Raw genomic sequence first — 9427 nt, 5'->3', positions numbered from 1 at the left:
GTGTCCGGTGATAAGTGACCGGACGCTGGCAACATTCGATCAGTTGTTCGCGGCTCCAACGGTCGAGACGACTGGACACGTCTGGTCAGGACGTGATCAGCGTTCGGTCAGTAGCAGAAAAGCGGGACTTCGTCCCCAACGGCTACTTTCTCAGTAGGGCTTATAAATACAACCCTCAACCGGCCATTTGAGAAGAGTGAAGCTAAGAAAACATATCAAGGGTGTTGATACACCATTTTAGTGATCTTCACATGCATAGTGCTTAGTGTTTTATTAGGTGATTAGCGTAGGTGCTTTGCGAAGTGCTTAGGTTGATTAGACCACCGCTTATGCGCTTGCTCTAGGTTTAGGCCTAGTGTTTAGTGAGGTTTGCATACCTTTTACCACTTGGTGCTTACGAGCACCATTGTTGTACATTGGAGGAGCTTGTAGTCTTGCGAGATCACACCAACCGTGTTTGTGATGTGGCCGCCATCGTGTACCGGAGGGAATAAGGCCCGCGGCATTTTGGCCAGAAGCTTGATAGTAAAGACGGCGGGGAGCATCCGGGAGAGGCTTGATGAAAGGCACGTCGAAGACCCACTTGCACATGGGGAAGACCCGAGGCTATCCACGGAGTTATCCGACCGGGAGCTTGGCCCTTATGAGGGATTCCTTGCGAGGGGCTCCAACGAGGACTAGGGAAAAGCTTACGTGCTTCTCGATACCTCGGTAAAAATACCGGAGTTGTCGACAGGAGTTTGCATATCTCTACCTTGCTCTTTAGCTTCCGTATTTACATTGATTATATTACTCCTTTTACGGTAGAGATAGTAAGACACTAGCAAAATCGTAGTTGCACATTTAGATAGTTTATCTTTTGCATAGGTTTTGCTAAGATTAGAAAAAGAGGCCATAGTTTAGAGTTAGATTTTTAAGTTGCCTATTTCACCCTCCTCTTAGTCGTCACGGTCCCCTACAAGTGGTATCAGAGCCGGCTGGCTCAAATTTGGACCTTTGGCTTAACCGCCTTTGAGTCGACGCTATTTAGACTGGTTGGAATGGATACCTCTAGGCCTCCGCACTTTGACGGCACTAACTTCCCCTATTATAGAGCTAGAATGGCTTGCTACCTTGAGACGGTTGATTTTGGAGTTTGGAGAGTCACTCGGGACGAGATGAAACCTATTAAGAATCCCAATAAACCCACAAAGAGTGAAGAAAAGAAAATTTATTTTAATGCTAGAGCTAAGAATTGCTTATTTGAATCTTTTAGCATGGATGTGTTTAACCAAGTATTCATGTTAAATACGGCATATGAAATATGGTTAAAACTCCAAGAGCTCCATGATGGCACATCTAATGTTCGTGAGCAAAAATATTGTCTAGCTAAATAAAATTATGATTCCTTTACAATGAATGATGATGAGCTTGTTTGTGATATGTATTCTCGTTTGAATCTAATTATCAATGGGCTCCATTCAATAGGACTAACAAAGCTAGATGATGCGGACATTGTGAGGAAGATCGTCTCCATGCTACCACAAAAGAAATATGCAAGCATCATCACCATCCTTCACAACATGGAGGACTTGAGCACCATGACCCCGCCCATAGTCATTGGCAAGATAGTGGCATTTGAAATGTCACGAAAGATGGGTCAAGAAGAAGCTTCTTTATCAAGCAAAGGTAAAGCTCTCGCATGCAGCGAGAAAAAGAAGATGAAGGGCAAGCAAGTTGAGACAAGCTCAACTCAAGCTCCTCAAGTGAAGATGATGAAGAAAATGAGGATGGTTATTATGATGATGAAGATTCAAGTGATGATAAATCTTCCTCCTCCACCTCCGACCTTGATGAAGAATCAATCAAACTAATCAACAAGGTGGAGAAGATGATCCAAAAGCTCAATGTCAAAGGTGTGCCCATCCAAATCTAAGATCTCATTTTCACCAATTAAAGAAAAGAGCAAAGAAAGAGAGGATGCTATGGATGTAGCGAGTTGGGGTACTTTGTGGAAGTTTGTCCAAATAAGCCCACACCTAAGACAAAGAAGAAGGCATGCAAGAAACAAACCCTCACATCAATAAGAACATGTGATGATTCTTCAAGCGAAAAAGAAGACCATCACAAGAGGCGGGGGCGCAAGCACTCATCATCAAGCTCTTCTCGTGTGTGCCTTATGGCACGAGGTAACGAAAACTCATCCTCTAGTGAGAGTGATAGTGATGATGAAATACCTTCTTTTGATGAAATTGTGCAATAAAATCTTAATTATGCTAAAGTTTGCACTAATCAATAAAAGAAGTTCGAAAAAGAAAAGAAAAACTAGATAGTTCACAAGAAGCATACAAAACTTTGCTTGAATAATATGTGAACTTTGCTAATCTCAATGTTGAACTATCGACTAAAATTGAGCGACTTGAGGTTAGTGTAAAAACAAATGCATGCCCAATCAATGATGAGCAACTTGTAAAGAAAAATGAAAGATTAAAAGAAAAGTTAGCTAGCTCACAAGATGCTGATAAAAGTTTGCTTGCTAAAATGGAAACCATGTGCAAACATTGTGATGAGCTAACTAATAAAGTTGTTAATCTTGAAGCCGTTAGTACAACCCCCACCAAGGCATCTAAAAAGAAAAGTTCTATCTTTAACATGTCTAAAAAGGATGCCTCTACTTTTTGTAATGATTTATGTTTAAACTCATCTTTGTGCAACCAAGTTTGTGTTGAGAAAGTTGTTGTAGATACATGCACACAAGAGGTTGCAATGAAGAATAAGCAACTCAAGCAAGAAGTAGCTCGGCTCACCAAGGACTTGACTCAAGCGAAAGGCAAGGCAAAGCAAGCCCAACTTCATCAAGATAACATCGTTAAGGGAGTGAAAAAGCTTAATGAAGGACAACCGTGGTTTGCTACGTGTGCCACAAGGAAGGTCACAAGTCCTATGAGTGCAAGGTGAAGAATGCGGGATGAGTAAAGAAGAAGGAGAAAAAGCAAATAAGCAAGCTCTCCAACACCTACACTAACAAGGTGGACAAGAAGGCATCCACACTATACTTGTTAAAGAAGAAGAAAAATGATAAGGTGGTGGCCATTAAGGTGAACAAGCAAGCCAACAATGGGGTCAAACATTTTTGGGTGCTAAGGGAAATCATCTACATAAAAAGCACCAAGAAGGTTTGGATCCCGAAAGAGAAGTGAGAAGTCCGATGGACGTCGGGAAATTTGGAGACTTGGCAAAGTGTGGATGCATTTCATGGGGTACATCATGATGGACAAAATCATTGCCAAGTGGGTTAGTGAATACTATGGACCCAAATTCTCCTCCCCATGTTAGGTAACTAGATTCAATTTCCTTCATATGGTATTAGATTTAAATTTTCCTATAATCGATATCTTTTAGCATCTAGTTACTCTTCATGCCTAGGTTTGTATTTGAATTCTAATATTTCTTGTCATGCATACATTAGGTATAACATATGGTAGGCTTGCTCGGTTTCATTCTTAACCCTTAGAGCAAACCTACATGGTTTAAAATTGTTTAGAAGCACGACACATAGCTTGTCTTACATCTGTTCATCTAATATGTGCCAAAGTCCAAATTGTAGATATTTTCTCTCGAATATCATCCTCAAAAATGATTCTCACATTCATGAGATGTCATCTTTCAAGTAGTATTATTGATTCTAAAATCAATGTGCATGTCTTCAATAAGTATTCCATACTTGTGTGCATAAATTTAGAGAGAGGTTGCTCTATAAATTGGATGCCTTGAGACTAACACCTTTTCAAGCTTATCATGTGTGCAGTAGTCTCATTGCAAGAAAAATAGAGTCCCCAGAGTTAAGCATCATACTTCAAATATCCACCACCTATTGCAAATGGTAGAATTCAAATTGGTTTCCACATGTGATATTTCTAAACCGATATCATCATGTTGATTTTATTTTGATATTTACATGCTCTCCATGCATTATATAGATTAAATTTCCTTGTGCAATAATTTGCTAATTATGCATATGCTTTGTCTTCTACCATATGTATGCATATATTTAGGGGAAGCTTAATCTATATAATATGATAGTCAAATTTTGTGACCTATTTCACTCTACATATAAAGGATCACAAAGTTTGACCATCCCTTGTGCTACTAATGTCTTCCTTTTCGGTGTTTGATTTCAAAGGGGGAGAATTTAGAGGACCAAAAGCAAGCATTAATTTGTAGGACCAAAAGCTTAATCTTTTATAAGTGGTAATGGTCTACAAGTGGTGTCTACAAGTGGTAATGGTCCGAGAAAGGACGGATAGTGGATTATGGATTAGCCTATATAATGGGGAGAATTTATAGGAAGCAAGGCTTAAATCCATAATACCACATGGGGACATTTGCAAGGGCAAGATAAGTTTTTCATATAGTCGTACAAGTAGTATCTTTTAGCATCATATAATCTTGCCCCTTGAATTGCATCCTAGCAAGTAGGTAGTTTTTAAATTTTAAAATTATATTATTTGCTTGTTTTGGTCGTGTTATCATCAATCACAAAAAAGGGGGAGATTGTAAGTAAAATGGACCCTAGGCCCATTTACTTTGGATTTTGGTGTTCGATGACTAACACAACCAAATTGGACTAATGAATTTGCCAGTGATTGCTTTGTAGTTCAATAGGATACATGACGTGACTTGGACAAAGGCGACGTGATGATCCGATGATCAACACCTTAAGCAAGACCTTAGGAGCACAAGAAAAGAACCAAGATATCAAGCAAAGTCCAAACACAAAGATAGAAACCAAGCCGCACGCAAGATCACGAAGAAACGGCTCACAGAGGTGACCGGACGCTGGACCGGATGCTGGAGGAAAACGACCGGATGCTCCGATCAGGTGGCTCGGCAATAGTAGCAGCGACTGGACGCTGACGGAAAGCGACTGGACGCTGACGGAAAGCGACCAGACGCTCCGATCAGGAGGCTCGGCAACAGCAGCAGCGACCGAATGCTGGCGGCAAACCGACCGGACGTAGGACAACAGCGTCCGATCGAGTACATAGAGGTTCCAGAGCGGCGAACTTGCGACCGGACGCGTCCGGTGGCAAGTGACCGGACGCTGGCAGCGTCCGATCAGTTGTTCGCGGCTCCAACGGTCGGGACGACCGGACGCGTCCGATCAGGACGTGATCAGCGTCCGGTTAGTAGCAAGAAAATAGGACTTCGTCCCCAACGGCTACTTTCTCAGTGGGGCTTATAAATAAAACCCCCAACCGGCCATTTAAGAAGAGTGGGGCTGCGGAAACATATCAAGGATGTTGATACACCATTTTAGTGATCTCCATGTGCATAGTGCTTAGTGTTTATTAGATGATTAGCGTAGGTGCTTTGCGAAGTGCTTAGGTTGATTAGACCACCGCTTATGCGCTTCCTCTAGGTTTAGACCTAGTGTTTAGTGAGGTTTGCATACCTCTTACCATTCGGTGCTTGCGAGCACTATTGTTGTACATCAGAGGGGTTTGTAGTCTTGCGAGATCACACCAACCGCATTTGTGGTGTGGCTGCCACCGTGTACCTGAAGGAACAAGGCCCGCGGCGTTTTGGCCGGAAGCTTGATAGTGAAGACGGCGGAGAGCATCCGGGAGAGGCTTGACAGAAGGCACGTCGGAGACTCACTTGCACGTGGGGAAGGTCCGAGGCTATCTACGGAGTTATGCAATCGGGAGCTTGGCCGGGATTCCTTGCGAGGGGCTTCAACGATGACTAGGGGAAAGCTTGCGCGCTTCTCGATACCTCGGTAAAAATACCGGAGTCGTCGACGAAAGTTTGCATATCTCTACCTTGCTCTTTAGCTTCCGCATTTATATTGATTATATTACTCCTTTTGCGGTAGAGATAGCAACACACTAGCAAAACCGTAGTTGCATATTTAAATAGTTTATCTTTTAAATAGGTTTTGCTAAGGTTAGAAAAAAAATCATAGTTTAGAGTTAAATTTTTAAGCTAATTCACCTCTCTCTCTTAGGCGTCATGATCCCCTACGTAACGAACCGAGACTTCAGTTCTCGGTAAATTCAGTTCAGTTTGGTTCTAGATTTTTTTAGTTGGGGCCTTGTTTAGATTGTAAGTTTTTTCACTGTCTCTTCATCATATCGAATCTTTGGACACATGCATAGAGTATTAAATGTAGATAAAAAAATAACTAATTACACAGTTTGATTATAAATTACGAGACAAATCTTTTGAGCCTAGTTAGACCATGATTGAACAATAATTATCAAATACAAACGAAAGTGCTACATTATCAAATATTAATTCCTAACCTCAATCTAAACCAGACCTAGGGTTGTTGGTTCTCGATAAAATTTACCTAGGGCTAGTTAGTGAAGCAGTATTGAGATTGCTACTCGAAACCTAGCACCGTGAATCCCTGTACTGAGATCTCTCCTTCTACCCAGTGCCTCCTCGATGAGATCCACAGGAGGTTCGATGAGGCTGATGCTCGTTGGGACCGACGCTTCGCCAGGCTGCAGCAACTCGCACGCGGATGCGCTCCCTCCTTCTGCAACGACGACTCTGGCGCCGTCCCCATGGGCGCGCTCGTCACCTCCACCGACCCCGACGCGCCGCTCGACGCCGTCCAGATGGTCGCCATCGCGCTGCCCCACAGCTCCAAGTCGTCGTGCCTCGGCTCCGTCCTCGAGTCCGACCTCGCCTGCCCGGAGCAGCTCGCCGTTGGCGCTGCGACGTCCGCGTGCACCACCACCAAGCAGATCGATGCCGTGGTGGTCGCCGACAACTGGGATGGGCTGTTCGAGCAGCTTGCCCTAGTCAGCGAGGAGCAGCACGCCGACGGGAACCAGGATTCGAGCGAGCGCAAGCCCACGGTCCTCCCCGACGGCGCGCCCACCTCGGTCCTTCGCCAGGACTCCGCCGAGCGCATGAACCTCCTCCACGCGCCGTCCTCCTCCTCGACGCCGCCATTGACGACCCTCCGACGCAGCCCCCTCAATCATTGGCACTGGTAGTCGGGAGCAGGCTACCAGCACCTCCACCACCTTGGCGGCGCTTCCCCGGCGTCCGTCTCCCTCGCCAAGTTCTCCTCGCACCCCGCGGTGGACCCGCATACGCCCCTACCGTCCGGCACCACGCAGGTTAGCGTCGACGACGATGGCCTCCACGGCTCCTGGTTCGAGCTCGACTTCGAGTCCGCCACCCTCGACTTCGAGTCCGCGCGCAGCAGCCGCATCCCGGCGCGGTTCAGCGTCGAGTACGCGTGCCTCCTCGCCGACGTCGCAGGCGTGCTCGCGGAGCTCTCCTCCAACCTCGCCGCAGACTCTGCCAGCGCCTTGGCCACGCTCTGCGCTCTCCCGCCGACAATGCACGCCGCTCGCCTTCGTCGACGCGCGTCTTCCCCGAGGATTCACGCCCGTGTGTGAGGACCGGCGGCTGCAGATTGTCGCTCGACCGCCTTAGCCTCCTTCCCGACGTGCCCATCGGCAACATCACCTCCCGCCTCCCCATCAACGACGCCGCGCGCATGGCGGTGCTCTCCTGCCGCTAGAGTCATATCTGGCGTCCCGCTCTGTTCGTGTCGCTGGTGCGCTCCGACACAACCACTTGCTTCCCCACCGCCTGCGTCACGCTCATCCCTAAGCCGGACCACTCCGTCCTTGGCTTCGCCTACACCGAGCTCGCCACCGCGCCCGTCAGGAAGCTCTTCCAGTCGACCTTTGCTAGCTTCTACATCGACGTCACGCTCATCCCTAAGCCGGAACACTTCGTCCTCGGCTTCGCCTACACTGAGCTCGCCACTACGCCCGTCAGGAAGCTCTTCCAGTCGACCTCTGCTAGCTTCTACATCACGTCGCCCCCAACAATACAGTACAGCTGACTACGTGCCCACCAAGTGTTCGATGTTTGCTGTAGTGTCTTCACTTCCATGCTGACCATAGCACTGAGCAAGTCTTCTCCAACCTGGGTGTCCGCTGAGGTCGACAACAACTTTGACAAGCGACTGTGGCCGCCACCCTCTCAAGCTCAAGTGTTCAACGAGCAAGGTATGCACAGACCAGTTGTTGGTAATCTTCTTGACGCGGAGTCGGATGTCATATGGTCAAAGCCCTCTTGGCCACCGCCACACATGCAAGTTGAGTTTGAATGTGGCAGTGATGATATACGTTCCATTTCATGGCCATCTTTCACCACAGTAGTTCGTGAGCTTGCTATTCGGAAGTGCTACAGTTTGTCCAGGAAGCCTCCATGGCCACCCCCAGCTCATCAATATCTCAGAACTGTGCATGCTGAAACTGTGGAAAGTTGGAAACACAAGATGGTGATAACAGAGTGGAGTCTCCATGTGCTCATTTAGGAAGAAATGCAACAACAGTGTGGTGGTACTTTTAGACTTGCTTGGCATAAGAATAGATTAATGGTGCCCAAGTGGTTTGCTGACATAATGATGACATTTCTAATATTATATGGTGAAGCCATTACAGTTCTTCTCTGTTGTGCAACCACCACTGTGCTGCAATTGCTAGAATTACTCAAGCTCAAGGAGAATTGGCAGTGTGCTGTTTGCTTGGAGCCAACACATCTTGGTGTCACTAGAGATTGCTTCCTAGATGGATGTTTCATTGCCGATCTATGTTGTTGTGTGGTTCTGACAGGATGTGTCCATATGGCCAGTGATATAAATGTCCTAATTCTGTTGCTAGCTGGTGAGCTAATTCAAGAGCAAAAGCAGAAGAATCACAATGGATGCAGTAGCAATACAAATCTAATATTCACAAAACCTCAAGACTCAGTTCAGTTTTGTATTTCTTTCACCTTGACCAATAGTTGTTCCATGAATTGGGTTATTAGTTGGAAACCACCATGGCCGATACAACTTCGCCAACAAATCAGGTACAGAGCTGTGACAAGTGCTTATTACAGAGGTGCACTGGGAGCCTTGCTGCTCTATGACATCCCCAGACGCCAGAGCTTCCATCATATACCCTGCTGGCTAGATGCACAAGCCCAGGATGTCAAGAACATTGTGATCATGCTGGTTCGTAACAAGAGTGATCTCGAGGAGCAGAGCCCAGTGAGCATTGGAGATGTCAAGTTTGTCGTGCAGGAGCATCTCTTCTTCCTAAAAAAAGCAATCTCTGTGCAGGAGCCATAAAAAATATGGAAATGGTCCACATAATTCCCTGGCATACTTGCTGTTGTGCTAGCCGAAGTGTTGGAAAACAGGGTTTCCGACGGGGTTAGAGATAACAAAATCTTTGCCCCAGGCGAAGGTGAGTGGGTAAGTGGGCCCAGAGTCAATTAGGGTTTCATAAATGAATCCACCAACCTTCCATACACAGGGTTTGACTCCTCCTTTTTATAGGGCACTGTTTGCTAGATTTTCTTTTTATATCTCTACCCTGCGCCAGCTAAGATACATTCTTGGAATATTCCCGCACCTATACTA

General features: G+C 46.0%; 1 pseudogene; it reads left to right on the top strand.

The window, feature by feature from the left end:
* The first annotated feature begins 7906 nt into the window (after window positions 1-7906).
* Window positions 7907-9133, top strand: LOC136549235 (uncharacterized; annotated as a pseudogene).
* Window positions 9134-9427: the final 294 nt, after the last annotated feature.

This window comes from Miscanthus floridulus, chromosome 4 (assembly GCF_019320115.1).
Source record: "Miscanthus floridulus cultivar M001 chromosome 4, ASM1932011v1, whole genome shotgun sequence".
Lineage (NCBI taxonomy): Eukaryota > Viridiplantae > Streptophyta > Magnoliopsida > Poales > Poaceae > Miscanthus > Miscanthus floridulus.
The sequence above is the reverse complement of the archived record's forward strand: the minus strand, read 5'-3'. Positions and strand labels throughout refer to the sequence as shown.